This window comes from Glycine max, chromosome 3 (genome assembly GCF_000004515.6).
Source record: "Glycine max cultivar Williams 82 chromosome 3, Glycine_max_v4.0, whole genome shotgun sequence".
Classification (NCBI taxonomy): Eukaryota; Viridiplantae; Streptophyta; class Magnoliopsida; order Fabales; family Fabaceae; genus Glycine; species Glycine max.
Window position 1 is genome coordinate 25,574,010 of NC_016090.4, and position 6,060 is coordinate 25,580,069.

The 6,060-nt window shown below is 42.6% G+C and overlaps 1 non-coding gene across 1 annotated transcript; it reads left to right on the plus strand.

Annotated features, from left to right (window-relative positions):
• The first annotated feature begins 1,250 nt into the window (after nucleotides 1–1,250).
• On the plus strand, nucleotides 1,251–1,357 carry LOC113001354 (small nucleolar RNA R71). The gene has a single exon (XR_003266671.1). It is a non-coding gene; the product is annotated as a small nucleolar RNA R71 (small nucleolar RNA).
• The last annotated feature ends 4,703 nt before the right edge of the window (nucleotides 1,358–6,060 follow it).

Below are 6,060 nucleotides of genomic sequence, written 5' to 3' on the forward strand. Positions count from 1 at the left end.
AGACATTTCTGCCCATGCTAATTCGTTCACTTCCTTTAAGCTTCCGCTTATTAGTGCACAACTCCTTCAAGAATTTGGCATATCTTGGAATTTGCTTTATTGCATCCAACAGAGGTATGTTTACCTCTACTTTTCTAAACGTTTCCAAGATCTCTTTCTCTGCCTCTTCCATTTTTTTGTTGGAAACTACTCTTGGAGGGAATGGAAGAGGGGGAATGTGCTGCTTCTACAAATCAGAATTACCTGTGGAAGAAGATTCACCTGCAAAGAAATTGTTAGGTAGATTTTTGTCATCACCTTTTTCTGGAATAGAGTGAAGTTTGGCAGGTTCATTTGCAGATGAGGAAGGTGCTACGGGTTGAGGTCCTTGACACTGCTTTCCCGACCTCAATGAAATGGCACTGACATTTTTGGGGTTTTGGACAGCTTGAGAAGGCAGCTTGTCAGAATTCTGGGACTGTTGTTGATTCAGTTGAGTAGCTAATTGTCCCATCTAATTGGTTAAGCTCTGAATGGAGGCTCTGGTCTCTTGCTGAAACTGCATGTTCTGCATAGTCATTTGCCTCACAAGTTCTTCGAGGGAAGGTTGTGGAGGGGCCTCAACTGTTGGCTGTTTCTGGGGTTGTTGCTGTTGTTGGATTGGTGGAGGAATGTATGGTCTGCTTGGGCCAGCAGCATTTTGGAAGGAAGGAGCAGGCTGCTGTTGTTGTTGCTGAGGGCTGGACCATCTGAGGTTAGGGTGATTCCTCCGTCCAGGGTTGTATCTGTTGCTGGAAAGGTCATAATTGCTCTGCTGTGGTTGATTTTGCTGCTGAGGTTGAGGAGGTCTATTGTAAATATTTGCAGCATAAGCTTCAGGCTGCTCAATTGCTCCAGGTTGCTGCATGGAAGGGCAAAGGTCTGTATGGTGGTCAGCAGAGGAGCACAAACCACAAACCCTTGCGACAGGTACAGATTTCTGATTCAAGGCCAGCTGGGTTACCAAGTTGACCAACGCATCCAGTTTGCCTTCAAGCTTCTTAGTTTCAGATGATGCAGATGGGTTTGTAGCTACCTCATGCACTCCTCTAATGACTATGGCATCATTTCTGGCGCTAAACTGCTGGGAGTTGGAGGCCATCTTCTCAATTAAATTTCTGGCTTCAGCAGGAGTCATGTCTCCAAGGGCTCCACCACTGGCAGCATCTATCATACTTCTCTCCATATTACTGAGTCCTTCATAAAAATATTGGAGAATAAGCTGTTCTGAAATCTGATGGTGGGGGCAACTGGCACATAGTTTCTTAAATCTCTCCCAGTACTCATTCAGGCTCTCTCCACTGAGTTGTCTAATACCTGAGATATCCTTCCTGATGGTTGTGGTCCTGGAAGCAGGGAAAAAATTTTCTAAGAATACTCTCTTAAGGTCATCCCAGCTCGTGATGGACCTTGGAGCAAGGTAATACAGCCAGTCCTTTGCCACTCCCTCTAATGAATGAGGAAAAGCCTTCAGAAATATGTGATCCTCTTGGACATCTGGGGGTTTCATGGTGGAGCAGACAATGTGAAATTCTTTCAAATGTTTGTGTGGGTCTTCACCTGCAAGGCCATGAAACTTTGGAAGCAAATGAATCAGTCCAGTCTTAAGAACATATGGGACATCCTCATCAGGGTATTGGATGCACAAGCTTTCATAGGTGAAATCAGGTGCAGCCATTTCCCTTAGAGTCCTCTCACGAGGTGGAGGTTGTGCCATGTTCTCAGAATGTGCAAAATCAGAATGCTCAGAATCAGAATGCTCAAAATTATAATGCTCAAGATCAGGATGTTCAAAATCACCAATAACAGAATGCACAGATTCACCAGTTATGGAATGCTCAGAATGATCAAAAGGTATAAAATGATGCCTAACTAATCTATGAAATGTCCTATCTATCTCAGGATCAAAGGGTTGTAAGTCAGATGGATTGCCTCTAGTCATACACTACATTCAGCATGCACACAGCTAGTTGCCTTGTCATGTAAATAAAGGTGTAGGTTTGAACTACAACTACCCTCAAATGATATCCAAATGACTTGAAATTTTGTGAGCAACCTTATAAAATGATGAGAAGATAGCACAAAAACTTTTAGACAAAAATTCAAAGTCTAACTATGAAAGCTAAAATTGGTAGGTTAAGAAAAATAAGTGAATAAAACTTGAAAAATAAAAAACTTTTGACAGAATCGCTTTTTTTGGACGATGGAGACCTCATCCGGCCTATAGCTGACTTCCACGGCGTAGGAAATGTTTTTCTACCCCAAATGCATATATAATAATTGCGATTCTAATAACCGGAGCAAAAGTTATGGCCGTTTGAAGTTTTGACAAACACAAAATTTGCTAGTTTTTTGGAACTTTCAAATCTGACCAAACTAAAGGCTCTAGCTATTTTTCCCACAAAATATGGATTAAAAGAAGTTACCACAAAAAAATTCAGCCAAAAATAACAACCCTAGCTACTAAAACAAAAAATCCCAATTAATTCAGCATGGGTGGTCGCTAAAATCCGTCTCTAATTGATTTCTACTACTACTCTGTTTTTCCGCAAGCTGATTTCTACTACTACTCTGTTTTCAAGCACAATCTTCACAGCAAAACACCCAAGACTGAAACAGGGGAAACGCTTAATGGTAAAACTGAAACAGAACACACATTAAACAAAATACCAGGACACTAATCAACACTAACACACATACTAACACAATACTAACAATTAAACATAAAACACGAAAGGATTAAACACACAACACTAGCTAGCTATTATGAACCTTTGGACACTGCTCCCCGGCAACGGCGCCAAATTTGGTCGAGGCCGTACCCGAATCAAATAAACATGAAAATGCAGTAACTAGGAAGTGATCCTAGGTCGTTTCCCAACGAGCAGTGACAAGCCAAATGTTCATAATATACTTGCAGTAACAGTAACGATGGGGGGGGGGGGTTTGGTTGTTTGGTAATTAAAGAGCAGAACAAATAAAATGGAATACGAAACTACTAATACTAAAAACGGGTTGTTTCCTCTTATTCAGAAGCCACTCTCTTATCGTGGGTTATGGAGAATTCGTCCCTAACAGTCAACCACTTAATCCAACCCTATTTCAATTTACTAAGCAAAAATCAACTTAGGGTTTTCAATACGTGATTAGGCACCACATACACCAGTTAGCCCTTCGTCCATTAAGCATGAACGCAAGTTAGGCTCAGAGGCAATTAATCGAACACGAAGCGTGCACTGATTAATATTCACGAAATTGGGATAACTGGTGAAGGGAAAACTGCTAGGAAACCACATTACAAACGAAACCTCAAAGAGAGTTGGGCTTCGTCCTCAAAAGGAAACAACACCAGAAAATCTAGCCTTCCATGGATTCAAACAGAAAATGCAAATGAAACATGAAGCAGAAACGTAAATGAACAAGAACGTAAATGAACAGAAACGTAAATGAAAGTAGAAGAAGAAGCAAGAATGAACTCGTAATTAGAAGCAGAAAACGGAAATTTGCATTAAGAACGAAAACTGTAACAAGGGCACAGAAAAACGTGAAAACCTAAAACCAAAGCTCTGAATAATGAAAATAGCATAGCAGAATAGAATGCCCTGCACGAATCCCAAGGCAGCTATTTAAAAAGAGTCACTCAAAGTCACTGGGCCCTATTACAATACTCTGGCCCAAAACGAAATAAACACTGAACAACATAAAATAAAATTGCGAAATTTCCTAATTAGAAATTAACTAAGGTAAGCGCTGCTTTATTTGCCCTCTTCAAGTCCACAACCAAAATCCGGATTAAGCCCAATGTTTCATTAATTCCTGAAATTAGATTAAAAACATCAAATTAGCTAAATGAGCCCAAATAATAAAACTGCCTAATTAATTGACAATTAAGACCAATCAATAATTAAAATGGTGCAAAAAGGGTTTAGAAAATAGAAGAAAATGATGGCACATCAACCGGCTCTGCTTCCCTAATCGTACTGGAGGCGGTTGTCGTGGCTTTGTCCTCTATGGTTTTCTGGAGTTTTAACATGACCTCCGAGATGGAAGCCATTTGATCTTTTAAGGCTGATAGATCGGCCTTCATCTGTTCCTGCACGCCCTCTTCATTATCCTTTTTTCTGGATCGAGTGTTATAGGGGTGCCTTGGTGTTTTCTTAGTTATGATGAAATTCCTAAAGAAATAAACAACGGTGAGTATGCCACCAAAACATGAGTATGCAAATGGATGATCGGAGCACTTGGATCCACCCCATGGTTTTTAGATAACGTAATGAGTCCAGAACTTCTCATTTTATAAAAAGAACAAAGCTTTCATCTAGCCAAGATTATACAAAGGTGTTACAAGAGAACCTAACGATTCCTAATTATATGGGCCATCAAATCTATCATGTGTTGACAGTAATTGATTAGCCCATGAATCTCCTTGGGGGCCATACACACTTCGGCCAAGGCTTTTGCTTTGGCTAATAGATGCGCGAGGTCTTGACTTCCATTCAAGGTCAAGGTGAACCTATCCATCCACATAGTCGCTTCTTGATGCAATGCATCAATCACCCTCCCTCTTGCTTCTTTTTCGGCGTACACTTGTGCAAAATCCTCCACTAGCTTTTGTTCATGGGCCACAGACTGGTTCAACTCTTCCTTGTATTGCCCTATGATAGCTAGAATGCTTTGCTCCGTGGCTTCTAAGTGTTGAGCCAAACCTCTTTTGGACCTCGCGCAAGCAACTAACTCTTATTTTAAGATCATGCCATGCACCCGTGACCGATCTCTCTCCTCTCTTCGGAGCTTGAGCTCATTGTTGCTACCCCACAATGCTCCTCGGAATTTCTCTCGGCCATATTCCTCCTTGCGGGCCCTTTTGGTTTCTTGTTCAAGGGCTTTTGCAGTGGCCGCGTTTTCCTCTTGTAACTCGGTGCACTCCTTCCGGATGTGTGTAGCAGCTGATTTGAACTTCTCCTTGGCGAGTCTTGCCTTCCCTAACTCTAATTTTAGAGCTCGGACTTCTTCATCTTCCTCCGGAGCTTCAAAGTCCTCCTCATCGATAACTTTCAACTTGGAGAGCCAATCTAGCCCCCGCGTGTGAATTCTTAGCCATCCATGATAACCTCCGATGATGCCATTACGGATGCCCCTAAGCTCCTTGTCTTTCCTCAACGGACTTCTCCACGCCTTGTGGACTCTTTGTATCGCCTTGAGACTTTGTGCGCCTAGATTCCTCACAAGGAAAGGTGAAAGACTTTCTTCGGTTGGCGCTCCCCTCATGGGGTACCCTAGTTGTCTTATGGCGAGTGCGGGATTATAATTAATACACCCCTAGTCCCTATCAATGGAATATTAGGGTAGTCCCCACACGAGAAAAGAACTCCTTCCTTGCCTTCCTTCCAACGAGGAAACCAATTGATCGCGCTGCCCCCTATCCCAGCCAAATGTTGGTCCCAATCGACTCTTCCTTTTTCGGCGCATGAGCAATAGCTTTGAAGCGGACACGGGTGTCTCGTGTCTTGTTGGAATAGGTGTGAAATCAACCACACACAGAGAGCGGGTAAACAACAGACAATCCATGCACTGTTTTTCTCACACCTCCGGTCAAAGGTGTCAAACAAATCTGCCAAGATAGCCACCACTGGACTTTCCTTGCTATGGTGATATGCGAGGAAAGCATCAATGGCAGCTAAGTCTACCAAACCGTCGACGTTCGGGAAGAGGACAACCCCAAAAATCAGCAAAGCTAAAATATCTGCAAACAGACCCCACTTCTCTTGGCTCGCCATATCCCTTGCCTTACCTTCCAAGTATTTCCAAGGCAAGCCCACTACGCCGTTTCGAGTTTGCTTTGTGCGATCCAACTCCTTTGCTGAATCACCAACCACAGCCGCAATCTTGCTCAAGGAAGGAAGAAAGCCGGAGAAAAGATACGGTTTTCTCCCCCCAAGAGGGCATCCTAATATTTCCTCAAGCTCTTCAATAGTTGGTACCATTTGGAAGTCCCCAAACGTGAAACACCTCAACGGCTGGTCATAATATTGGGCGAGGGAT